This window comes from Canis lupus, chromosome X (assembly GCF_003254725.2).
Source record: "Canis lupus dingo isolate Sandy chromosome X, ASM325472v2, whole genome shotgun sequence".
Taxonomy (NCBI): Eukaryota; Metazoa; Chordata; class Mammalia; order Carnivora; family Canidae; genus Canis; species Canis lupus.
Window position 1 is genome coordinate 95,747,934 of NC_064281.1, and position 27,356 is coordinate 95,775,289.

General features: G+C 39.2%; 1 protein-coding gene and 1 pseudogene across 11 annotated transcripts in view; one reads left to right on the plus strand and one right to left on the minus strand.

Moving 5' to 3' along the window:
- The window catches only part of LOC112649057 (X-linked inhibitor of apoptosis), a 55,867-nt gene that overhangs the window by 2,335 nt on the left and 26,176 nt on the right, over window positions 1-27,356 (plus strand). For 2 of the 11 annotated variants that reach the window (XM_049107495.1, XM_049107493.1), the window contains exons 2-4: window positions 16,582-16,741; window positions 17,445-17,518; window positions 20,416-20,564. The exons of 3 other annotated variants lie outside the window; for them this stretch is intronic. The gene's annotated coding sequence lies outside the window, so the exon portion shown is untranslated. The remainder of the gene's footprint in view (window positions 1-16,581; window positions 16,742-17,444; window positions 17,519-20,415; window positions 20,565-27,356) is intronic. 6 more of the 11 variants (XM_049107496.1, XM_049107494.1, XM_049107497.1 and 3 more) reach the window with 4 other exon arrangements.
- LOC112649086 (partitioning defective 6 homolog beta-like) lies at window positions 22,773-26,801 on the minus strand (annotated as a pseudogene).

A 27,356-nucleotide genomic window follows, 5' to 3' on the forward strand; every position in this document is an offset into this window, starting at 1 on the left:
GTGATAAGTACTTCAACTCTTTTCTTTTTATGAATAGGCTAACTAGGACTCAAAAGAGAAAAAGTGAATTACCCAAGATTATATATCTAATTATTAGCAGAGCTTGGACTAAGGTCTAGGTCCTAGTCCAGTACCCTTTGTGCTACGTTTGTACTTTATTGCTTTATAGTGCATTCAGTGACTCCCAACTAGGCAGGAAAAGTAATCCTGGCTATAGGTTAGGACCATTTCAGTAGATAATAATATTGTTAGTAACATCCCAATTAATTTGTATACTGCTTGAAATATTTGACTAACATAAATATTCCCCTTACATTTGGTCATAAACATTAATTTGTTTCATAAATTCTTTGTTTATATTGTAAATGCCTACCCCAAGTATGAGATTATGATATTTTACTGTTTTTGTTTGTTCTAATACTTAAAAGTCTGGTAGCTAGTGCTAAGGTGAGGCGGGAAAAGTTATGCTCTATAAAAAAGACATTTTATTGAGTGCCTACTATACGGCAGAGATTATACTATGTGGTGTAGGGTTTGAAAGACAAATATGGCAAAGTAGATGTCCTTGTTCTCCTGAGGCTGGGAGATTATCATAAGCTGTCAAATCTCAAGCTTTATCTGTGTTCTAATCTGGTAATAGTATTATAACTAGTAATCTGTAGCACTGTTTAAGGTCATCGTGAATAAATTTAAGGAAACAAAAACAGTAGTGGTCAAATAAATTGATATTGAACACAGTCTTTTTTTTTTTTTGACTTAAGGGAAAACAGACATTTATTTCTCACAAAATTTAAGTCTCAGGCTTCCAGCTCTTTACCAGTTCTTCCAGTACAATTCCTGGTGAACAGATACTATTTTTGTCTTAGAGGTCATGTGGTACAGTGGGAAGAGCCCTGGATTTGATGCCTGGGTTCTTGTCTTAGCTTTGTTTCCAATTAGCTCTGAGATTGTGAGCAAGTCATTTAAACACCTCCATGCCTACATATTTCTATTTTTTCATGACTTTTTATGAATTAAATATCCCATTTAATTCAAAACATTATTTTGGAGTATTTTAAGTTACAAAATATTTTTTTAGAAGGTTATGAAATTCAGAATAGTATAACAGAATAAGTATAATTCACATTCTTTTATAAAAATGTTTTATTTATTTAATTCTTATTTATTTGTGATAGTCACACAGAGAGAGAGAGAGAGAGAGAGAGAGAGAGGCAGAGACACAGGCAGAGAGGGAGAAGCAGGCTCCATGCACCGGGAGCCCGACGTGGGATTCGATCCCAGGTCCCCAGGATCGCGCCCTGGGCCAAAGGCAGGCGCCAAACCACTGCGCCACCCAGGGATCCCCACATTCTTTTATATTTACTTTTATCATTTAGGTTCATATTGTACGTAGATTGCTGTAATCCTTTTTTCTCATTCATTCTATATCGAACATTTCCTATGTCATGAAGTCTTTTAAAATGTAGGTTTTATTTATCTTGCATATTCTTTTTTTAAAGATTTATTTATTTGAGAGGGACAGAGAAAGCATGACTGAGGGGAGGGACAGAAAGAGGAGACAAAGAGACTCCGTGCTGAGTGATTACCCGGATGTGGGAGCTCAATTCCAGGACCCCTGAGATATGACCCGAGTAGAAGTCAGGTGCCCTGGAAGAGGGAGTCTTAAGCAGACTCTGTGCTGAGCAGGGAGCCTGGTGTGCCCGATCTCACAACCCTGAGATCACAACCTGAACCAAGAGTTGGACACTTCTCTCACTGCCACCCAAGCACCCCATATGCTGCATATTATTCTATGCCCTGGTTCCTTCATTTTATAAAGTAACAGGCTTGGGTTAGTTGATTCCAAAGATTCAAAATCCATTGTGATAGTTTTTTATAACTGATTATCTCAGATTCTATCAAGTAAAAAAAATTCCCACATGACCATCCAAAATCTGTTTCGAATAAATGTTGCAAATAAAATGATAAAAAGAATAAGGTGGAGATATAAACCTTAATTTGTGGATTATACTTACATTTATTTTTTCCCGCCTTTATGATTTGAATGCTTTATTTTAAAATTTCACATGCTAAGTATTTGAATTTCAATTTTTTTGGAGATGTGAATGAGATCTGTGTCACTACTGTCTTGAAAGCTGGCCTGTTTTATTTGTAGGGTGGATGTAGAGTAAATTGAAGAGGGAAAAACTGGGCTTCTGGGGTTTAACATTCTAGGATTACCATAGCATAGAAGAGAGAAAATTAGTGGAAGCTAAGAAGGGTTCAATAACTTGCTCAAGGTCCAAATAGCTAATAAGTTGCAGGGGTAGGATTTGAATTCAGATTTCTTTGATTGCAGTAGTCCTGCTTTTCTTTCATTGCGTGCTATTTTCAGAAGATCTCTTAGACGGGTTTTTGATGGTATTGCTTTGATCAAAATTGATTAAGGAGCTAAGTTGAAAAATACTGAGATAGCACTTAGAAATACGGTTTTCAGTTTGAGACAATCCAAACAACACACCTTGAGCACCTTCTGGTTTGAGCCAAGTTCTTTTTTTGTTTTTAAGATTTTATTTATTTATTCATGAGAGACACAGAGAGGTAGAGACATAGGCAGAGGGAGAAGCAGTCTCCATGCAGGGAGCCCGATGTGGGACTCGATCCCAGGACCCCGGGATCACGCCCTGGGCCAAACGCAGACACTCAACTGCTGAGCCACCCAGGCGTCCTGAGCCAAGTTCTAACATAACTGTATTAACAGTGGCTGGCATGTATAAGTAGGTGCCTGGTAAAAAAAAAAATATTGACTGAGGGGCACCTGGGTGGTGCAGTTGGTTGAGCATCCAACTTTTGGTTTTGGCTCAGGTTGTGGGATTGAGCCCCACGTTGGGCTCTATGCTCATGTGGAGTCTGCTTAAGTTTCTCTCTCCCTCTCCCTTTGCCCCTCTTTCCCCCCCCCAACCTGTCTGTCTCAAATAAATCTTTTAAGAAAATTGTTGACTGAATGCCTCTACTTGTTATAGAGGAATGTATTAGATGAAGAAGGAAAAACTAAAACATCTAGGGCCTTCCAGATAATTCCAAATAAAGGACTTCCTCTACTTTGAGAAATTAACCAAAGCAGTTGTTGATTACTGTATCTACCATAAAAACTTGAGGCCAAACATATGAGTTAATGTTTTATGTGCCCTGATTATACTTAATAGTAGGTTGTCCTTTTTGTGATAAAAGGATATTTTATGTAATTTTGTAGGACTTGGCATGGACTTTTATTGTTAACTATGGTATCATTGTAGCTCTAATATTTTGATACGTTTTGGATTTTTTTTTAATTTTTATTTATTTATGATAGTCACAGAGAGAGAGAGAGGCAGAGACACAGGCAGAGGGAGAAGCAGGCTCCATGCACCGGGAGACCCAACGTGGGATTTGATCTCGGGTCTCCAGGATCGCGCCCTGGGCCAAAGGCAGGCGTCAAACCGCTGCGCCACCCAGGGAGCCCCATTTTGGAATTTAATTTGGTATATTGGTATCCAATCTTTGTTAAGTATACATGTGATTCACTTACCACGTGATCTGCTTTAAAAAAATTTTTTTTAAGATTTATTCATGAGAGAGAGAGAGAGAGAGAGGCAAAGACACAGGCAGAGGGAGAAGCAGGCTCCCCACAGGGAGCCCGATGTGGGACTCGATCCCTGATCAAGCCCTGAGCTGAAGTCAGACACTCAATCACTGAGCCACCCAGGCGCCCCCCCCCACCCCCAAAAAAAGTCTGTCTCTAGGAGGAGGGGCAGTCGCAGTGGGAGGGGGAGAAGTAGTCTCCCTGCTGAGCAGGAAGCCTGTGGGCTCGAGATCACAGAACCATGAGATCATGACCTGAGCCACCCAGGTGCCCCCATGATCTGCTTTTATTTTAATTTAATTTAATTTTATTTTATTTTAAGATTTTATTTATTTGTTTATTCATGATAATCACAGAGAGAGAGAGAGAGAGAGAGAGGGGCAGGCAGCGACACAGGCAGAGGGAGAAGCAGGCTCCATGCAGGGAGCCCGACGTGGGATTCGATCCCAGGTCTCCAGGATCGCGCCCTGGGCCAAAGGCAGGTGCCAAACCACTGCGCCACCCAGGGATCCCATGATCTGCTTTTATAATGTATTTTTAAGGATATGGGTTGTGGTGAAAACTGAGGTTTACCTGTACGGACTGGGAACAGCTTGAACTCAGATGATCAGAGGTTGAATTGCATGAGTTAAGGCTGATTTCCTAAACTGGGCAAAGCTGGTACCACTGTACATTCCCTGGAATCTATAAATACTGACATGTGGTTTGAACTTTTATATTTACCCTTATGACAATTTTGTTGGCCTCACAACACAGGCCTTTCATATATATAATCACATACTGGTATGTGATATTTTACTTTTCAATGACTCCTGCTAATTTTTCAAGCCTTGAAAGGGCAAGGAGCTGACATTTTTTGCTACCTCACCAGACTAACTCTTCTGCCAGTAATTCTTAAAGTAATTTCCTTAGACCTATATTGGTCATAATCACCGGGTTTGACTTTTGACTGTCATTTACCGTATGATCTTTGATGAGTAACAGAAAACCACAGTTTCCCCATATTTCAAATAGGGGCTATGATATGTTGCTTAGGTTAAATTAAATACCACATGTGAAAACATCCTAATTGTAAATCACATATGTATTTTAGTTATTAGAGGTAACATGGTGAAAAAAAAGGATAGGCTGTGGAATCACGCAAGCTCACGTTGAATTTTTGACCTACTACTAAATGGGATGACATTTTTTAGTTTCAATTCAGCATGTTGTAGTAGGTTAGAATATTTATATGTAGCTAAAATGATTGCATGGAGGAAAATTAAAATTATTTGTAGATAGTTTAGAACACGGGGGCACTCATTAAATATGTGGTACTGTTTTAATTTGGCCCGGAGTCACTTATTATGGCAATTTCCTTTACTTGGTGTCATTTTAATTCAAACCCAGACAGAAGACAAACCTAAATGTATATATGCAGCAGAGTGGCTTTCATGTAGAACTACCTATTTTTACTAGAGAAAAAGAAAAGTTGTTGGCTTTTATCAAGAACTTGTTTCAGCACTTGAGATCTCAACATGATCATGGAAGACTACTTAATTCTGAGAAATATCTAGGGTAGGTATTACCCATTCACTGAGTCATCTATTAAAGAACTTTGGTTGGGGATCCCTGGGTGGCTCAGCGGTTTAGCATCTGCCTTCAGCTCAGGGCCTGATCCTGGAGAAAAAAAAATATATTTTTTTAAAAAGAAAGAACTTTGGCATGGCACTTGGAGAACCATCTGATTTTTAAGTACTGCAATCCCCATCACTCTGTCAGGATAAGTTATCTGGGTAAGTATCAAATAGAATAAGTTCCAGTTCTGTGCTACTCATTAGCTCTATGGTCTTAGTCAAATCATTTAACATCCTTATGCTTTTGTTTGCTTATCTTCAAAATGGAAGAGTGATTTCTATTATTCTGTCAGCACAAATACAGTCAGTTATGGTGAACATGTTTTGCTTGTGGGTGTCTACAAAATATAATGATTCTACTTTACGTGTACTTGATTCAAAACTGCCCTTTTGTAAAAATTAGGGAAATTTTAAAAATTTTATTTTCATGAGAGACAGAGAGGCAGAGACGTAGGCAGAGGGTGAAGCAGGCTCCATGCAGAAAGCCCGATGTGGGACTTGAACCCAGGACCCCAGGGTTACACCCTGAGCCGAAGGCAGATGCTCAACCTCTGAGCCACCCACGCATCCCTAAATAGGGAAATTTTTAAGTAAAGATTACAGGCAACTCTTCTTACCAGGCCCCAAATTAATTGATTATTTTTATAAGGCAGTAAGTGAATAGTTCAGAACTCCAGCAATAGGCATCCCTTAGACGTTTCAACATAGTCCTTTCACTTTCAAGTCAAGTCAACAATAAGTAGCAATCAGATATTACCTGTGTTTCTCAGCCCTCTCTGCTGGTGATTTACTGCCACTGAGCAGAGGACCAAACAACATTTATTCATGGTCATCCACTGTGGACATGACTTAATTACTGCTTTTATTTCTGGGAGTTGACCTGTATCTCTTTTTCTTAACCTAAATGATTGAGTGTTGACATCAATTTACAATTTCGTCTTTCTCGTTGTGGTGGCTAGGAGTTAGTAATCTAACAGTAATATTACAAATCAGCAAGCTGGCAAAAATTCTCACCATAGGCAAAATCATAACGACCAAGAATATATCCTTCCCTCTGCAAGTTATAAGAATGATCTTTTGTGAATTAAAAGTCAAAACCTTGCAATACCTGGCCTTGCTATTGATAGTTTACTGTGCTAGTGTGTTCACAGATGAAGAAAGCATTGTCACCTGGCATATAGCCAAATAAAACCCCCAATCTGCTGGGCAGGATTGTACAAGGGACCTGACTAATCAAGAGCCCAACTGCTTTTTTTCTTTTGATTAGAATCTAATATATTTACTGTATAAAATTTAGAAAATTAAGAAAAGTACAAAGAAGAAAATAAAACTCAATAATCCTACTGCCGGGAGATAACCACAGAATTTTGATGTATAATTTAGCCTGTCTTTATATATCTGTATTTTTTGTAATTAGGATTTTACTGCACAGTATTTTATTTTTTTAAAAGGTTTTATTTATTCATTAGAGACACAGAGACACAGGTAGGTGGGAGACACGGTAGAGGGAGAAACGGGCTCCATGCAGGGAGCCCCACATGGGACTTGGTCCCAGGACTCCAGGATCACGCCCTGGGCAGAAGGTGGCGCTAAACCGCTGAGCCACTTGGGCTGCCCAACTTCACAGTATTTTATAATCAGCTTTTTTCATTTAATACAATAGCATGAACATATGTCTATGTCCTTTAGTATTCTTCTACAACCGAGTTTGTAATGAATGCCTGGTATCCACATTACCAAAGTGTTGTCCTCATTTGTTGGACATTGAATTTTTTTGTTTATAAATACCACTGTATTGAATATCCTTATATATACATTTTTTAAAAATCCCTAATCATTTCCTTAAAGTTGATTCTTACAACTAGAATAAGTGGTTCAAAAAGTAATCATATATTTAAGTTTTTATTTATTTATCTTTAAGATTTTAGAACATATTGCCACATTATCCTCTAGGAAAGGTGTACTAATTTTTTTAAAATTTTAATTCCAGGGTAGTTAACACACAGTGTTTTATTTGTTTCAGATGTACTCTATAGTGATTCAACAATTCCATATATTATTCATTGCTCATCAAGATAAGTGTACTCTTTTTTTTTTAAAGATTTTATTTAAGAGAGCACAAGTGGGGGATGGGGGTGGGGCAGAAAGAGAAGCAGACTCCCCACTGAGCAGGGAGACCAACATGGGGCTCCATCCCAGGACTCCGAGATCATGACATGAGCCAAAGGCAGGTGCCCCAAGATAAGTGTACTCTTAATCCCCTTTACTTGTTTCACCCATCCCCCCACCACAAAAGGTATACCAATTTGTAGTTTCACCGGCAAGAGTGTCTGTTACCCCATACCTTCCCTACTGCTAAATTTTTGTTATTGGCATCTTTTTCTTCTGGATATGTAAGTGCATTCAAGCTTTTTCTTAACACTATTACTGGTCAAAACCAAGATAGGTAATAGGAGGTGGTGAAGGACACACTCCTGTTCAAATCATTCAATGTTGCCACTAAAAGCAAATAATGACAAACAGATTTTAGAGAGAAGGACTTTTTGCTCTTCCATAATAATAATAAAAAATTTTTATAGTAGTAAAAAATTGTTAGCTTTCTAAATGTCCATAGATGAAGGTGCATAGCTGTGTATAGACTGTTTTAACATTTATATTTTTAAAAATACTCATACATGCTTGTATATTCATAGACCATCTCTGGAGGAATACACAAACTGATAAGAGTGATTGCTACTTGGAATATGTTGGGGGGGGGATTTTTTTTTTTAATTTTCTAGGTTCCTTGGCTGGTAAACTGTTAAAAGACAGATTTAATAGAATAATTACAGACATATAAGAGCCCCATAAGAACATGAGACCCACAGGCAGACAGGCTGTTGAGGTTTATATGCCATTCTAAGCTAAGGAGAAAGGGGGTGGGGGTCTAAGTCTTCAAAGCGAAGGAAGAGTTTACAGGAAGATGAGCAGATGTTTGATAAATATTTGCCAGACCATACAGAGACAATGGAAAGCAAAGGAATTTGATCTCTAGGCCCTACAGAGCTTCCCCTAGCTTACCACACCTAGCTCATATTCTTTGTAGTTATCTCAGGTGATAGTTTTCTTCCCAGACAGGCCCTCCATCTAAATTCTTTAGGCAGTTAAGGAGAAGGTAAAAGCTTTTCCTGAGTTTTTTACTCACTTCAGTTTAAAGTAATCCATGTGCCCTGGGTGCCTGGCCAACTCAGTTGGTAGAGCATGCAACTTTTGATTTGTGGGTCATGAGTTCAAGCCCCACATTGGTGGTAGAGTTTACTAAAAAAAAAAAAATAATAATAATAAGGGGCACCTGACCGGCTCATTCAGAAGAGCATGCAACTTGATCTTGGAGTCATGAGTTGGAGCCTCCAGTTGGGTGTAGAGATTATAATCAATCAGTAATAATAGCAATAAAAATTTTGAAAAGTAATTTTCATTCCAAAGTGACTCACTTTGGGAAGGCTTATTCTGAAACCCTTTAGTCCTGCCTTTGAAACTTGTGCATGAAGTTTCACAGCCCAGAGGTTGAGTTGGTACATTGCTCCATCTCACTCAACCCTCTCTTAGTCCTGAGAATAGGCCAGTTCTGTTACATAGTTGTGTCTCATTTCAGGAGATGGTGATGCACTTGTGCTCCCAAAGTTAGGGCTATGGTGCAAACAATCTGGTATTTAATAAGAGAAATTTCTATGGAAATGAAAGAAAAAGGTTAATTAGAGCAGATTATAGTCCTAGTTTCTTAGTTCTGAAGGTAGCCAGGTGAGAGGATTTCTAGATGTCCTGCTTAAAGCAACTTCAGATGGAGTGAGGGCAGGCAGTGGCATTCTGAAAGATTTTCCTGGTTTGTAGTGGGATATATTTGGAAATGTTAGTTTGGAAAGTTGTAGCTAAATATTGGAGGAAACTTCTGAATTCAGGATCAGCCGTTTATAGGTGGAACCTCAAAGATAATAGCACCAGAATTTGAGACTTTTCTTAAAAAGATTTATTTAGAGAAAGAACATGAGTTTCGGGAGGGGCAGAGGGAGAAAATCTCCAAGCTGATTCCCTGCTGAGCACCCAGCCCAACTCAGGGCTCAATCCCACGACCCATGAGATCATGACCTGAGCCAAAACCAAGAGTCTGATGTTTAACCTGACTGAGCTACCTAGGTGCCCCAATAGCACTAGAATTTGATATTCATAATAGTTGTTACTGAAACATCCTTTTTCTCTCTACAATCACCCCCATTTTTATCAAAGATAATCACAGTATAACCAATTTATTTGCAAATCCAGTCTAGTTCCAATAAACTTGGCCTGATTATTTATACAAGTGTAACAAGAATACTGATTCATCATATAGGCTCTTTTAATCTGCTTTGTTGGAACTTTATTTTATTTTTTTAAAGATTTTATTTATTATTCATGAGAGACAGAGAGAGAGGCAGAGACACAGGCAGAGGGAGAAGCAGGCTCCATGCAGGGAGCCCAATGTGGGACTCAATCCCGGGTCTACAGGATCACGCCCTGGGCTGAAGGCAAGCGCTAAACCGCTGAGCCACCCAGGCTGCCTTGTTGGAACTTTAAATAAGGAATCTCAGGTTGGACTTTTTAAAAGCCCCTTGAGGCTAGAAAGCCAAGCCAAAGACTGGCCATCAGGCTTAACTTGTGATACTTCTAGATTTGGGTTAATTCCTCTTTTCAAGGTTCACAGAATATCATAAGGTTCCTGTACCTGCCAGAAGGTGGCCTTCCTTATTTACCTGGTAAGGCTACCAGGAACCCTGTTAAGCAAGTTACCAGGCTGATTTTTCCAAGGGGCTTTATTGCCTCTGTAAAGTCAACCTTCGGTTCTTTTTTTTTTTTTTTTTAATTTTTATTTATTTGTGATAGTCACAGAGAGAGAATGAGGCAGAGACACAGGCAGAGGGAGAAGCAGGCTCCATGCACCGGGAGCCCGACGTGGGATTCGATCCCGGGTCTCCAGGATCGCGCCCTGGGCCAAAGGCAGGCGCCAAACCGCTGCGCCACCCAGGGATCCCCAACCTTCGGTTCTTAAAGCTGTCTAGGCATATCTGAGTGTATGCATGTCTCTCTCAGACATAGCATTCTAGTCAAAGCCTTGGTACTATAACTAGTGTTTCCATTTGTATCCTGTTATAAGGAAAACAGATTATTTTTTAAAGATTTTACTTATTTATTTGAGAGAGCACAAGCAGGTGAGAGGAGGAACAGAGGGAGAGAGAGAAGCAGGCTCCCCACTGAGCAGGGAGCCTGACATAGGGCTCCATCCCAGGACTCTGAGATCATGACGAGCTGAAGGCAGATGCTTGACTGAGCCACCCAGGTGCCCCAAGGAGAACAGATTCTTATAGAACCTATGCAAATAACTATATTGCCACGAAAATAAGAATACTTACTATGTATCCAAATTCTGGATGGATCAGGTAGAAAAAGATGTATGTTTCAATTCTGCTCACAAAGGTATAATTTACCAAATTGCTTATAGTCCTAGTTAGCTTAAGAAGAAAGGTTTCCTGGGGTGCCTGGGTAGCTTAGTTGGTTAAGCGTCCAACTCTTGGTTTCAGTTCAGGTCATGATCTCAGGGTCCTGAGATCAAGCCCCATGTCAGGCTCTGTGCTCAGCATAGAGTCCACTTGAGATTCTTTCCCTCTCCCTCACCCAGCTCATGCCTGAGCACTCTCCTTGGAATAAATAAATAAAATAAAATATTTTAAAAAACAGTTTCCATATATTTTAGAAAATAAAATATGAAGGAACTACTGATAGAAACAAAAAGTTATAAAGAATTCTAATCATTCTCTTTAGTTCTTTACAGTACTATGTAATTATTACTTGTTCTGCTTGGATCCAGGTTTTACATTCATTCTGAAAATTTTTTTTTAAGATTTTTAAATTTATGGGCAGCCCGGGTGGCTCAGTGATTTAGCGCCGCCTTCAGCTCAGGCCTGCCTGATCCTGGAGACTCGGGATCGAGTCCCACGTCAGGCTCCCTGTATGGAGCCTGCTTCTCCCTCTGCCTGTGTCTCTGCCTGTGTGTCTGCCTCTCTCTCTCTCTCTCTCTCTCTCTCTCTCTCTCTCTCTCTCTCTCATTCTGTGTGTGTGTCTCTCATGAATAAATAAAATCTTTAAAAAAAGATTTTTTTATTTATCAGCATATGAGCGCAAGTGGGGGGGGGCAAAGGGAGAGGGAGAAGCAGACTCCCCACTGAGAAGGGAGTCTGAAGCAGGATCCTGAGATCATGACCCGAGCCAAAAGCAGATGCTTAACTCACTGAGCCAACCAGGTGCCCCCCCCCCCCCCGTTCTGAAAATTCTTACCCAGTTTAGCTTTATAATCTTAATTATCAGAAACCTTTATTCTAGAGTACCTGTCAAGAGTCCTTCCTATAAGGCTCCATTCCAGGTGTGGAGAATTTAGAATTTTTTTCTTAAGATCTTATTTTATTTACTGTTTAAAATATTTTATTATTTATCCATGAGAGACACAGGCAGAGGGAGAAGCAGGCTCCACGCAGGGAGCCTGATGTGGGACTCAACCCCAGGACTCCAAGACCACACCCTGGGCTGAAGGCAGGTGCTAAACCGCTGAGCTACCCAGGAATCCCTTAAAATTTTATTTTTAAGTAATCTTTGTACCCAACTTGGGGCTCAAACCTACAACCCTGAGATCAAGATTTGTGTGCTCCACTGACTTAGCCAGCCAGGCACCCCCAGATTTTTAGAAATTTCATGTAATTTCTGGAACACTTAGGTTTAAGAAAATTTATCAGTTGACAGTGCTTCCTGTGTAATTTAACATACCAGATAAGCCTAATTAGTTAACATCTCTTTTTATAAGGAGAGGGCAAATCCTTTGAGAGGTCCAAGGAGCCCTTTGGAAAAATCCCCAAACTGGTTTGAGGTAAAAAAAAAAAAAAAAGACTTTGTAATTTGATTTTTGAGAGCTTTGTCAAAAATACCAAAATATCTGATTAAATAGGATCAGAGATCATTATGAAACATTACTTATCTATTTAATCAGAGTGACAAAAGATTTTAAGAGCAAATACAAAAGGCTATAGTTGTGAGCAAAACTAACAGGCTGATAAGAACAGAAAATTATTTTAATAAAACACAATCTTTGCGTCCTAGGACAATTACTTAAAAGATAAAAACTTTTCAGTCTCTTACCTTAGCAGACCAATTGTCCAAGAAAACATTGTCCTTTTAGTAAATGAAAAAAAATTAAGTTTTAATTTTACATAGGTATACTATCAGTATTCAAGTTTATTTAAAAAACCCTTTAATAACAACTCAGTTTAAACCAGCTTGATTATACAAGGTGGAATTTTTCTCTTTCTCTGTTCTCAACTTTTTATTTGTCCTTTCTTTTCACCTTTCCCATTTTGAAATAACCAGTTTTATTTCAGAACAAATTTGCTTTCTTTTCCTGTAACACAAATGCATCTCCATATCTCATGAACTTTTTTAGCCAAAAACACAACCTGCTTTTTTTTCCAGTTAAACTAAGTAGTAAGCAACTGTGAACTGTTATGCTAGTATTCTTTTAAGATTTTATTTATTTGAAAGAGGGGCTGAGAGAGAGAGAGAGAGAAACAGGGGAGGAGCAGAGGAAGAGAGAGAAGCAGACTCCCCGCTGAGCAGGGAGCCTGACTCGGGCTCCATTCCAGCACCCTGAGATCATGACCTGAGCCAAAGGTAGATGCTTAACCAACTGATCACCCACTTTCTTTAGACTGGCAAATTTATGAGTATGTTCATAATTCCTAGAAGCATATGCTTCTTCATTTTATAATCTTTTAATGTGGCATAAGACATGTTTACTAATCGCCCATATTTATCTTTAGTCTATCTGTAATAGGAAGCCAAAGTTAGATAAAAATCTATGTTCTGTAATGTTTTATTATTTTGTCTTATTTGGAAATTAGATAGTCAATAAATTTCCATCACTTAACTTTGCAAATCTCTAAAGTTACCAAAAAGATTTTAGAAGCTATTTTTAAGTAGATGTACCATAAATTATAGTTATTGCTAAAAAATTAACCTAGAAGCTCTTACCCCAGTTATATCTCACCTCTATCTAAATCATTTGCTCTTGACAATTATGTTTAGACTACTCACAAAAGCTTCATGAGACATTAGACAGCCATCATCTCAAGCTATTTTTCTTGCTGACAAATTTTGTAAGAGATAACATAAACTTACTTGACTAAGTAAACCCAGGCAGAATAGAAGTTGAATGATTGCATTATATTCAGTGTTGATAATTCAAGACCTGCCTATTTAATTTTTTAAAGATTTATTAGAGAGTGCATGCACATGACGGAAGGGGGAGGAAGAGAGTCTCAAGCAGACTCCTGTTTTAAACTCATGAACTTCAGTTGGCTTCAGTACTGAATATTTTTCCAAGTAAATGAACCTGAGAAGCATTGAAGTTAGTTTCTGTTATAGTTCTAAGAACTCTAGGGGTACTTAATTTATAAGCACTTAAAATTAAGCCAGTTAAACAGAGCTCTTTTACAAACTAACTTTAGTAATACCATTTAGAGATGGAAAATGCCACCCATCTACAATACGTTCATAAACATACAGACAGATACAAGTAGAGACCTTGTAGTTTGTTCTAAATTTTAACCATGAGCGGGGTGTCTGGCTGGCTCAGTCAATAGAGCATGTGACTCTTGATTTTGGGATTGTGAGTTCAAGACCCACATTGGGCATTTTAGCCATGAGATGAGTATGATAATGCAAAACTCACTAGTTTATAGAAGAACAGTTAGGGAGTGCCTGGGTGGCTCAGTCGGTTAAGTGTCAACTTTTTGGTTTTGGCTCAGGTAATGTTCTCAGTCATGAGATCAAGTCCGGCACCAGGCTCTGCTCAGAGCAGAGTCTGCCTGAGATTCTTTCCCCTCGCTTGCATGCACGTACCCTCTCTCTCTTAAAAAAACAAAAAACAAAGATCAGATAAGTTGAGTTTACTTGAATAGAAACTTTTTTGCTGATATTTATGGAGAAGACTTAAAGATTTGTATTTGTCCTTGACAAGTAATATTCCAGGAGGCTGTAGTCTAGAGTTTGGGCACAAAAGCCTTTTTAGCAGTTTGTATTTTAAAAATGCCTTGTCCCTCCCCCTTTCTTTCCATACCACTCTTAGGAATTGGGGATAGTGTAGGTAAGAGTTTACACTTACATCTCAAGGGCCTAAGGAAAGAGTGCAGGCTCCTTCAAGAAAGGTTTTGGTTTCTTGAGGCCGATATTACATGCCTTGTGAGATAAATAGGGGAGGTTTGGGGAATGGCAAATAGGAAGAGAGGAACTTTGAATTGCCTCTAGAGTTGCATTTCTAGTTTTGCAAAGATTTGTAAGCTAAGGACAGGTGCTCAAAGAATTGGGTTGCAACTTTAATGGCCTCACAGGTTGATCCACTCATCAATCCTTTTACAAGAGCTTTAGAGGATTTTTCTTTTCCTCTGGGTACATAGTTTTATTTTAACTTGGGGTAGGAGGCCATAAAAAACGTTCCTGTCAGGCTCTGAATATTAGCTTCCAATCTGGCCAATCTCCCACCGCAAAGCTACGTAAGCTCTTCGCCCATCATAGGGCTTTATCTCGTGACCCTGAGATCAAGAGTCATGCTCTACCAACTAAACCAGCCAGGCATCCCAGGAAAAAATATTCTAAATATCTTGTCAGTTTTTAGCCAAATAAACAGCAAGTATTTTCAGAGTTGAATTCAGTAAAGTTTCTATAAGGCCTTTTAATAAAGGCCTCCTTTCTGAGTGTACAGTTCAATCTTGAATTCACCTTAAGGGGAAAAACCTCCCTATCAGCCCCTGAACATTGCCTTCAATTGATATTAGTAGGAGGGCCTTGGAGAAATTCCAGGTGGTAGGGAGGTTTCCAGGGGGTGGCCTGGCTTGTCTGATAACCTAATCATGGGTGGAAAGAATACCACTTAGCAGCCAAACAGGATCCCTCTGAGTGGGGTTATAAATGGCCATTCATCTTTATAATTTCTCTTTAAATTTGGTAGGCTCCTCTGAAAGTAGAGGTAAAAGGGCTTTATAATTTAAAAGATCTGCTGCCTTCCAGAGGACATGAATTCTTTGGTACATCGCATAGCAAGGCTGGAAGCTGGAGGAACCTAATTATAGAACCTAGCAAAATAAGCCTTATGTCTGAGACTTACTGTCCATCCTGGCTGCTTCTGTTAAATTTATTTTCTGACTTTATATGAGTAACCTGTCTACCCTGGGGCTTAGAGATCATGCTGGCATGCTCCCTGTAAATCTTGTAGGGAAAGGGAAACTGAAAAAAGCAACTAGGTATTTTAAGGGATTTTCTGGGGGAAGGTGAAGGAGCTTTGGGGGCTAAAGAAATTTGCTGAGGAGATGGGCTAGATTTTAAGGGGAATTCATATTGGGGACTTTAATTTTTCCTCTAATTTCTATTCTTACATCTTGTTAAGGGAGTCTAAGACTAGTTCTGTGTCTTTGTGTCTACTTTTTAGTTTAGTCTTTCCATAGGTACCATTAAGATAATCGTTTAGGATGAGAGCTTTCTAAAATTTTTTTTCAAATATAGAACTTTCATTTCAGAAAAAAGAGCTATCATCTGGCCATTGACAGGTAGCATCTGTTTTTTCAAAAAACTTATTTCTTTGGGAGAGAGCATCCACACGTGAAGGAGGAGGGGCAGAGGGAGAGGAGAGAAAATCTTGAGCAGACTCCCTGCTGCTCACGGAACCCAACAGGGGCTCCATCTCATGACCCTGAGATCATGACCTGAACCGAAATCAAGAGCCAGATGCTTAACTGACTCAATCACCCAGGCGCCCCAACAAGTAGTATCTATTAATGTCAATAGCAGTTCAAATCAAAAAGCTTTTTATGGCTTAACCAACCATGCAAGAGACATCCCACGAGAGTGCAAAAGATGCAGTCCTTATAAGATCCTGAAAGTTCACTCCCAAAGATAGTCTAAGAAAGTAAAGCGCTCTGTTGTTATAGGCTGTAAGAATGGTGTAGTAAAACAGTGTCTCTGGGATGCCTGGGTGGCTCAGTGGTTGAGTGTCCGCCTTTGACTCAGGGCGTGATGCTGGGGTCCTGGGATCGAGTCCCACATGGGGCTCCCTGCAGGGAGTCTGCTTCTCCCTCTGCCTGTGTCTTTGCCTCTCTCTCTGTCTGTGTCTCTCAAGAATAAATAAATGAAATCTTAAAAAAAAGAAATTTAAATAAAATAAAAGTGTCTCTATTTTCCCACAAGAAGACCTCCAGTCCCAGACCCACTAATCTGATACCTGCCAGGCACTACTAGAATGGTTTTTTTTTTTTCCAGCACTGACAAAACAAAGAAGGTTGAGAGACAAAAGCCTCTTATGCACTGGGACCCCTTATGACAGACTCCCCTGACAGCTGGTACAGTTGGATGAAAAGCTTGCTGCTTGTGACTTCATGTCTCAGAAGCCCAGTCTATTTGGCCAACAAGATGCACACTGGTATGGCAGAGACAAGAAAGAATATTCTCATTGGTCACACAACCATGTTGTCAAGACATAGAACAAGACAAAGGAAAACCTCATCCAACTTTTTGTGTATGGATGTTAACAGCTTGAGCTAAGCCTTGGGTCTCTTGGAGCCAGACTAATACCTAAGAGGGATATGCCATTGTGTGGGGATCATGTGATGGTTTACAGAGGAACTTGCATGGAAATTTTTTTGAGTTTGGCAGGTGACCTAGTATATATCTAACTTGTTCTGTGACCAACTTATTCTAATACAGGAGTCTTTGGATTAGGTGGCCAGTGCTCTAATAGCACTTAAATGCTTGACCCATGCCTTCCAATCTTGTGGCTTTGGCTTCCAAGATGTTTCTTAGCAACAGCCTTTACCTCATGTGTTCATTAACCCACAGCAAAGTTTGTCTAAACAGACACCAGTCTGGTGAGAACCATGAACTCACCAATCAGTGAGGCTGGCTTGAACAGCAGGCTCATAGAGCCTATGCCTGAGTTCTACGCTATGGTCTTCCTTCTTATGACAACACAACAGAGACAGAAAGAGTAACCATCCCTGGGAGGACAAGGATCAATAAAAATCAAGAGTACTTTAAAAAAAAATCAAGTACTCAGATCTTTACCAGAGGTGCTATATCTAAGGAATGAGTTTCACAAATATTTTTTCCTGCTAATCTAAATTTAGAAAAGAAAAAAAAGGACTCTCACCACTCTCATTTCTGCTGGACCCTTCAGGCAGAGATCCAGAAGACGGACATGGTAAGAATTCTTACCTTCTGCCAAGGCCTATCAGAGGTACCAAGATATCTCAGCTCCAGTAGTCCTGGAGCAGGCAGTGATCAGCCAGTAAAGTTGCTCCTGCCTGGCTCACCAACTGTTGGGGAGAAAACCTTTTTACTCTACTCTTTTAGATTCTTTGGCTGGTAAATTGATATAAGACAGATTAACAGGGGAAAAACAAATTTACCGAAGTACATACAGACACCATGTAAGAATGTGAGAGCCACAGGCAGTCAGGTGGTTGAGGCTTATTTGTCATCCTGCGCTAAGGAGAAGGGCGGTAGGTGTCTGAGGAATACCATTTATGAGAAGATGGGAAGAGCAAATGTTTGATAAACAAATGTTTGCCAGGCCATACAGAGACAGTGGGACACAGAGAGGAATTTGATCTCTAGGCCCTGCAGAGCTTCCCCTGGTTGGCGTAAGCACACCAAGTCCCTATCTTTGTAGTTATTTCTGATGTTGGTTCTCTTCCTGGACCAGGCCACTATCTAAATTCCTTTAGGCAATTAAGGGGAAGGTAGAAACTTAAACCAGAGGTTTAAGGTACAAGGTGGCATGAATGAGGTGACTTCTTGAATTGTTTGATCATGTGTGTTTCTCTTATTTTATTTATTTTTTTGTTTCTCTCTTTTTAAAAATATACATCTAAAATTAGTGTTCAGAAATATGTGAGGTTATGATATATTTGTATAGTCATGTTCTAGTCATCCATTTAAAAAAATGTTCTCATCTTGATAAAGATTGATGTGGGAAGATGCGTTTATGATATATTATTAAATGGAAAAAAGTTATAAAATACCATGTTTAATAAATCCCCTCTAGAAATATTTATAATGTGCATGTGCACATGCACATAGAAAAGGTTCTGAAAGAATAAATAGACTAAAGGACACAGCCTGGGTAGTAAGATTTTTTTTTTAATTCCTCTCTTAAAAAGGGAAACATTTGGGGTGCCTGGGTGGCTCAGTCGGTTAAGCATCTGCCTTGGGATCAGGTCATGATATCTGGGTCCTGGGATGGGGCTCACTTCCCCTCCACACTCAGCAGGGAGTGTACTCCTCTCTTTCCCTCCCTCTGTCTTTCCCCCTGCCTGTGCTTCCCCCCCCCAAATAAATTAATAAAATCTTTAAAAAAATAAAAAAGGAAAACATTTGTTTGTATATCCATCTTGAGATTTTTTTTTCCTGCCCTGATTTTAGCAAAGGTTTTGATCTAGGCTCTAAATAAGTATAAATAGTATTAATTATGTCATGGATCTACAGTTTGGACTGTAGATGGTTTATTTTTTAATCAAAGGCTACTGATTAGCAAGCTCTGTAAATTGCTTAAGTTCTGAACAGTTTCCAATGAAATTAAAGAGGGAGTAATAGTAATAGTGATTTTGAACCTTTTTATTACCCTTCAGTGAATTATTGAGCCCCAGACCTGTATATTCCTCATGCAAAACATTCTTTTGGGGAACACAGCTGCATAATTTGTTAAAAGGTGAGGGAATACCTTACTGTGTGTCCATTCTGAACAACTGTACCTGTGGAGTTAATTATTATAAATAATTCGGCAAAGACTGGAGATATGTGCTCAAAATTTAAGTATTACTATGATTTTATAAATCAAGTATAGAACATGTAATTGATACTCTCTTTGTTGAGTCTCAGTCTGCCCTTGCAGGTGTTAACAGAAGCAGGTTTCATGATCAAGCATATATTATATATATAGCAGTGTTCATAAGTTTATGTTATTGACTGAGCTTATGAACTAAGGGCTCATTAATGCCATTTAATTATTTGAATGGCTCTAAGAGTGCTTGGTTTTAGGGAATAAACTTTTGATTTGATTGAATATAATTGACCTCAAAAATGTTTTGTTGACCATTTAATTTAAAGTTAAAAGAGGAGTACCTGGCTGGCTCAGTCAGAAGAGCATGTGACTATTTATTTATTTATTTATTTATTTATTAAGATTTTATTTATTTATTCATGAGAGAGAAAGAGAGGGAGAGAGAAGCAAGCTCCACGCAGGGAGGCTGATGTGGGATTTGATCCTGGGACCCAGGATCACGCCCTGGGCCAAAGGCAGGCGCTAAACCACTGAGCCACTCAGGGATCCCCGAGCATGTGACTCTTGATCCCAGGGTCGTGAGTTCAAGCCCCACATTTGGTGTAGAGATTACTTAATTAAAAATTAAATTAAAATATGCTTCATGGTTTGAATAACCCCACTAGTATAAACAAAAAATTTGACAAAATTTGAATTTTTATGTAAATATAGCATAAAGACTTAACTTTAAAAATGATACACCCTTTTTGTTCAGGGCATATCATTTTTAGAAGTAAGCTTCTTAATATTATGATAAATTTACATAGATACTACAAGTTTGTAAATCAAAATGCTATTTCTAAACAGGGAACTAACTGGCTGATACTTGAAGGTAATTAAAAGAGGGATTGGCCTCCTTTGGGTCAGTGAGAATGTTCCTTATTTTACAAGATCTCGGAGCTGGATCTTCTGTAGGGAGAAAAGGTGACTAATGAGATAAATTTGAAATTATGATTGTGTTTTATGGTGAACACATAAAAATTTTTATTGTTACTATGAAAAATTTTATGAATCCTATAATATTTTTGAAATGTGATTTTAAAAAAGTTTTTATTTAAGTAATCTCTATACCAAAGGTGGGGCTCGAACTCATCACCCCGAGATCAAGATTCAGATGCTTCTCCTACTAAGCCAGCCAGGTTCTTCTAAAATGTGATTTTAGGATAAGTTTTATCACTGAAGAATTACATTGTTTGCATAGTATGTATGTGTTTTCTGTATTGTTCATATTTCCTAGGCATGTATTTTTTTAAAAGAAGATTTTATTTATTCATTAGAGATACAGAGAGAGGCAGAGACACAGGCAGAGGGAGAAGCAGGCTCCATGCAGGGAGCCCTACGCAGGACCCGATCCCGGGTCTCCAGGATCCTGCCCTGGACCGAAGGTGGTGCTAAACCGCTGAGCCACCCGGGCTGCCCCTCCTAGGCATGTATTAACAATTTTTAGTGCTTATGGTGATCTCAAATGTCCAGGGGAGACAGTGGGTGGGATGTGGCATGACAACAACAGTAACCTAATGGAGGTGGTTCAGCATGTGTTCTTTTACCCAACATTTATTAAGCACTACTGCATGTCATGCATTGCCTTAGGCATTGGGAATACAGATGTGATAAGACACAGTCCTTGCCAAAAAGACCTTCATTATAACAATGTACTACATATATATACACATACAAATATGCATGCAGAAATTATTAAATCTTGTTCTAGCACAACTTGGGTCATCAGCCAATTGTGTATAAGATATAGTGGTGGCACAAAGAGTAATCATTCAGGGGTATAAATTTGTATTAATTTGCAGAGTTTCATCACTGTGGCACACATATGAAATTGCTTACTTACATTTATTTATTTAAGAGAGCGAGAAAAAGAGTGTGAGTGGGGGGCAGGGAGAGGGAGAAGCAGGCTCCTCGCTGAGCAGGGAGCCCGCCACAGGGCTGTATCCCAGGATGCTAAGACCATACTTAAATACATTTCTGAATAGTGTTCTGATATCAAATCTCACAAAAGAATACTTCGCTGCATGGGATTTTTTCTACTGCTTTAACATTAGAGGTTCTTTGTTTTAAATTAATCAGGCTTTATTTCATTTTTTTCTTTTGCCATTTAGAGAATATGTCCTTCAGAATGTAGTCATTTGATTCTTCCATTGTTGTAATAGCACACAGTAGTTTCTTTTTTTTCACACAGTAGTTTCTAAAGGCATATTTAGGGGTGCCTCGGTGGTACAGTTGATTAAATGGGTTGTGATCTCGGGGTTGTAAGGTCCAGCCTGGTGTTGAGCCTGCATCAGGATCTGCACTGAGCAAAGAGTCTGCTTAAGACTCTGTGTCACCCCTGCCCCCTCAAATAAATAAATAAATCTTTTAAATAAATAAATAAATGAAGGTGCTCATAGTATACCTACCATAAAATTAATTAATAGGGGTGCCTGGCTGGCTCAGTCAGAAGAGCATGTGACTCTTGGAGTCCTGCGTTTGAGCCCCACATTGGGCATAGAAATTACTTAATAAGTAGCTTTGGGGGGAATTATCCATAAATTATAGGGAACTTATGTGCTTTATAATATTCTTTTTTTTGCTTCATAATATTCTTAATTTCTATATACATGAATACTGTAGTGGTTGTGCACAGTGTACAATGATAAATACCAGAGAAGTCAGGCAAAGAATGAAACTTGGCAGCTTTACTCTTATTTGTTCTAAGTGGATATGCAAAAAATAATCTAATGAAAATAATATAGATAACCTTTGTCAGTAATAAATATCATGACTTTCTCCCAAAGTGTAGTCAATGATCCTAGAATATTATTACCCTACTGTAGAAGATCCAAAATCTTTGTATAAAAAAGTACACAAATCTGTCCTATGTGTAAAGATCTATAAGTATTCAAAATAATTCACACTACTTGAATACATTGAGTTCAAAAGCACACTAACATACATATATGTAGACATGTATAACAAAAGGAATGCTTTGCAATGAGAGAAAGAAGATAAGAATTAAGAGAGTCTCCTGTTACCAGAGCCAGTACAGTTAACTGCACTTCATAACTAATTATGCCTATTTGGAACTAGTTTATAAATACTTAAGCTATGAGATCAACAAAGTGAATGTTAAAAACACAGAATTTTGTAATTTAGGAACATAGCTTCAGTGCTTCATAATATGGAATGAAGTTCCTAAAGATAGCCAGTTGGTTTGATTTTTTAGAAGTTAGGAAAAAATGAATTTCAGAAAATTATTTGTAATAATTAGGAACGGTAGAACATTAAGAAATATAATATTGAGAATTTAAGAACTGAGGTCCTCAGTATCAAAAGCGATAGGAATCAGACTTCACATTAGAATTTAAAGAATGTAGTTGAAAGAAAAATTAACTAGAATCTTTGTAACAGGTTAAATAACCACTTCCAATAGAAGTGATTTAGTCCTCTCAGTAACCAATTGCAGTTACTCCCCAATTCCTCTCCTGCGCCAGCTGTAGGCATCCATCTATTTTCTGTTTCTATTTATTTTGATAAAATTTTAAACTTGCAACACTGTTGTTTCTCAGGCTTCTTCTAGGTCATGGACTCTGGGGTTTTAAAATTCTTCAACTAGCCATATTTACAAGTCCTGTGACATCTTCATTCAGAAAACATTCGAATGAGGATTCCATGATAGGATTGTTCCATATTCTGAGAGTTTTTGATCTAGTACATGTGTTTCAAGTTCTTTTTGTGCCACTTGCTACTTAAACTCACTTCATTAGAAGGAATAAAACCATTTTGTCCAGACTCAAAACTTAAGTTTGTTCTATGTGTGTTAACCATTCCAGCCTTTCTGGTAGTGAGAATAGCTTTAAGAATTTTTTGTAGCATACTATTATATTCAATAATAATGTCATCTTCATCACTGTCTTCATCCTTTGGTCAGTATTTGGTTTAATTTGCTGTGGATAGCCAAGAAAACTATCATCAGTAGATTTGCTAGAGCTGCAGGAAGTCCTACTGTTTCCTAACATTCTGGTTTATTGGTCTCACTGTGATGATGAGATTTGCAACTGTTTACAATCATCATGTCTATTACTTGACTGAAACTCTTTCTGAAGTTTCTATGCCATTAACTTCTAGAACTTCATTACATGTGTCTGGGTGACTCAGTTGGTTAAGCGTCTGCCTTTGGCTCAGGTCATGATCCCAGGGTCCTGGGATCGAGTCCCACTCCGGGCTCCCTGCTCAGCGGGGAGCCTGCTTCTCCCTCTCTCTCTGCCCTTCCTCTCTGCTCGTCCCCCCTCCCAATAATAAATAAATAAAACCTTTTTAAAAATAAAATAAAACTTCATCATTAATATCTGGTAACCATGTGTGTAAACCAGATCTGGAATAAGCCAGGATGTAAAGATACCTGGGACTTACATAAGCCATGTGGTGTCTCCCTTGGGCTTTCTGAAACCATCCTGGCTATAGAGTCCAAGAGAATTTTCAGTGCTGTGTTTGTAAAGATAAACTAACCCTATGGTGCGTTTCTGGGAGAATATTCATGTCTGTAATAGAAGATGCAGGTTTAAAGTCTCGGGGCATACCAATGACTGGATGTGGCTTTTTCCTATGGTTGACAACACAGTGCATTGACTAAAACATTTTCCTTCTTTGTTAGCATGTCTGTACCAAAGACACTGTTATCTGCTTCTTCCTTCTTTTGTATAAAAATCATAAGCAATGGGTTGTCTGTTGAAACACCTTTGTGATAATTATCATTATTTATAGGTAGTAAGTCTCCCTAGAAGTCTGTATAGCATAATAAGTTGTCAATAATGGGTATCTTATGAACATGTAATAATCCATAAAAATCCTCAGAATGTCCAAGTTTTGCTTTTTCTAGCAAAAACCAGTGAGAAACCTGCTCTTCACCCCCCAAAAAGTGCCAGGTTCCTCTCTGGAATGCCAGGTGGGCGCATGTACACTCTCAGCTGCAGCCCAGGAATCCATAGCTCCCCAAACACACCTATAGAGGTAGCTTGGATCTCAGTACTCAGCTCCACTGAGCTCCATAAGGACTCCACAGGGCAGCAAGGAGTGGTCTGGCAGTGCAGCAGGTAGAGGCACAGTTCCCTCCCTCCTCTCTGCAGGGCTCCAGTGGAGGAGGTTGAGGTGGGGCAGTTATTAGTCCATCCACCTCCCCATAATTGGGTTCCTGACCTGGGCCTGGGCTCCTGGTCCAGGCTGACACTTCCAACCCAAGAGACTGTAAGTGAAAATATTAAAGACATTTTGGAGGAAAAAAAGACATTTGGGAGAAAAGGATCACCTGTATTCCTGCCACCCTAAATAATTTATCCATTTAATAAATATTACCTTACAGTAAATAAGAGGGGATGTGCCTGGCCAGCTCGGTTGGTGGAGCATGCAGTTCTTGACCTCAGGGTCAGGAGTTCAAGCCCCACATTGGGGGTAGAGTTTACTTTAAAAAAATTGCAAGTCTTATTGACGAGTATATGTTTTCATGCAGTGGCAGTCTAATGTACATCTTCTGTCCTTTTCCCCATTAAAATAACCTTTATTCTGTGTATTTGACAACTTAAGTAATAAAAGCCTGGGAGAAATAGAAGCTTTTGTATTGTGTGCAGATGCCAGTAGGTGGATTTTATGTGTATGTTTTACTGTCCCCTCTAACACCCCACATTTCCACATTATCGCTAGATTAGCAATCAGTCTATCTTTGGCACTTGCTCGTGGCTATCTTTGCCTAGTTGACTATACTAAATACATATGTATGCTGTGTATCTATGTATATGTACATGTATGTGTATTTTTTTGGTATGCGTATATTTGAAACACATCTTACTACTTTGAAATCTTCCATGCCCCTCATATAAACATGTAGGGCTGCTCGCAGATTCTTTCTGTGCCAGTGTTGGCTTCCATAGTACCATTTTTCCCAACCACGGTTCCCTTCAAGATTACTAACTACCTAGCTCCTTTAATGTCAGAGCTTTCTTTGACATCTTTCTCTGTGTGCTTTCTTACCTTTCTGCTTACCCAATACAAAACCCGAGTATGCTTTCACAAAGAAGCCTTAAATTATCTCAGCATACTTTATTGTACTTTGACCTTTTCATATCCAAAGCCTTTTCATCACCCTTCTCCAATATCTGTACCCCATTTTCTTCTCTATTCACAAATCCTGTGCTCCATATATAGTTATTTTCTAAATATCTCTCCCACCTTCATTTCACTTAAATCCTTTTTTAAAAAGAATTCTCTCTCATGCCTTTCATTTGGTGCCTTCCACCAATCCCAAGGTTTCTATCTATTGTCATTTTTCTCCCTTTCACCCTTAACCTCTGTGGTAATTCTGCTTTCACACTCTTTGACAAAAGCTCACACTCTGATAATGTATATGTAGTGTTCAGTTGAGTGCTTCTGAATAAATACCTGCTTTTCAAAAACAGTGAAATCTAAACTATTAGCATGGAAATAACCCCTGGGAAGATGAGGTCTCCACTTGAAAGCTTCAGATAGAGATTCTCCTGCCATTATTGAATGATGGAGTTTTATGTAATATTATCTGAAATGGGGTGACTACTTGAACCATACAAAATGTCCACTATTGTGAAATGAGAATAGATCCTTGATTTTATACTTCTATTTTGATTCACCTGAGAAATAAAACTTACCACCTCAGAGAAGGTAATTTCCATATGTTTTGGATTATATTGAGCATTAATTCTGCAGGGTCATTATAGACTTAGAAATGTTTTGTCCGGGATCCCTGGGTGGCGCAGCGGTTTAGTGCCTGCCTTTGGCCCGGGGCACGATCCTGGAGACCCGGGATTGAATCCCACATCGGGCTCCCGGTGCATGGAGCCTGCTTCTCCCTCTGCCTATGTCTCTGCCTCTCTCTCTCTGTGTGTGTGTGACTATCATAAATAAAAATTTAAAAAATTAAAAAAAAAAAAAAGAAATGTTTTGTCCTGGGGCGGCCTGGATGGCTCAGTGGTTTAGCGTCGCCTTCAGCCCAGGGCGTGATCCTGGAGTCCTGGGATTGAGTCCCACATCGGGCTCACTGCATGAAGCCTGCTTTCCCTCTGCCTGTGTCTCTCTCTGTCTCTCTCTGTCTGTCTCTCTCTGTGTCTCTCATTCATAAATAAAATCTTTAAAAAAGAAATGTTTTGTCCTGGGCGTCTGGGTGGCTCAGTTGGTTAAGTGTCTGCCTTCAGCTCAGGTTGTGATCCCAGGGTTCTGGGATGGAGTCCCGCATCAGGTTCCCTGCTCAGCAGGGAGTCTGCTTCTCTCTCCACCTTTCCCCCCTCCACTGCTCGTGCTCTTTCTCTCTCAAATTAATTTAATTTAATTTAAAAATCTTTTTTAAAAAAACTGTTTTGTCCTGCCTTCTTGTTCATGCCCAAGTGCCTTCCCATGGTGGGAGGAATCTACAAGGCACCCCAACCTCAACTGCACTGCTGTTGATTGTTGTAACTGTTCATCCTTGTATTGGGTTAAAATCTGCTGGCTATAGTTATATTCATTGACTCAGCTTCACTCAAGCTACACTGAATTTGGATCCCTTTTCTATATAATGGCCGCTACAGCTACAGCTCTCTACCCACAATTTTTTCCCTTTGAGATAAACACTCAGCTCTTCTACCTGTTCCTCATTGGACACCATTTTCGTCATCCCGGATTGCTCTCTATAGATAGGATGCTTTGTTAATGTTCTTTCTGAAGTGTTTTCAGTACTGAAGATAATATTCAATGTGTAACTGAATTGGATCTGGGCCTTGTACATCTGGACATTAATGCAGCCTGGAGTTGCTTTAAGTTTCTTTTTTAGTAGCCATGTAATGTTGGCTCATAATGAATTTTTTTTTTAATTTATGATAGTTACACAGAGAAAGAGAGAGAGGCAGAGACATAGGCAGAGGGAGAAGCAGGCTCCATGCACTGGGAGCCCGACGTGGGATTCGATCCCAGGTCTCCAGGATCGCGCCCTGAGCCAAAGGCAGGCACTAAACTGCTGCGCCACCTGGGGATCCCCCATAATGAATTTTTTAAAAAATTTTTATTTATTTATTTGAGAGAGAGAGAGATCACCGGTGGGTGGAGGAAGGAAGGGGCAGAGGGAGAAGCAAACTCCCAGCAGAGCAGGAAGCACAAAGCAGGGCTCAATCCCAGGACCCTGGGATCATGACCTGAGCTGAAGGCAGATGCTCAACCGACTGAGCCACCCAGG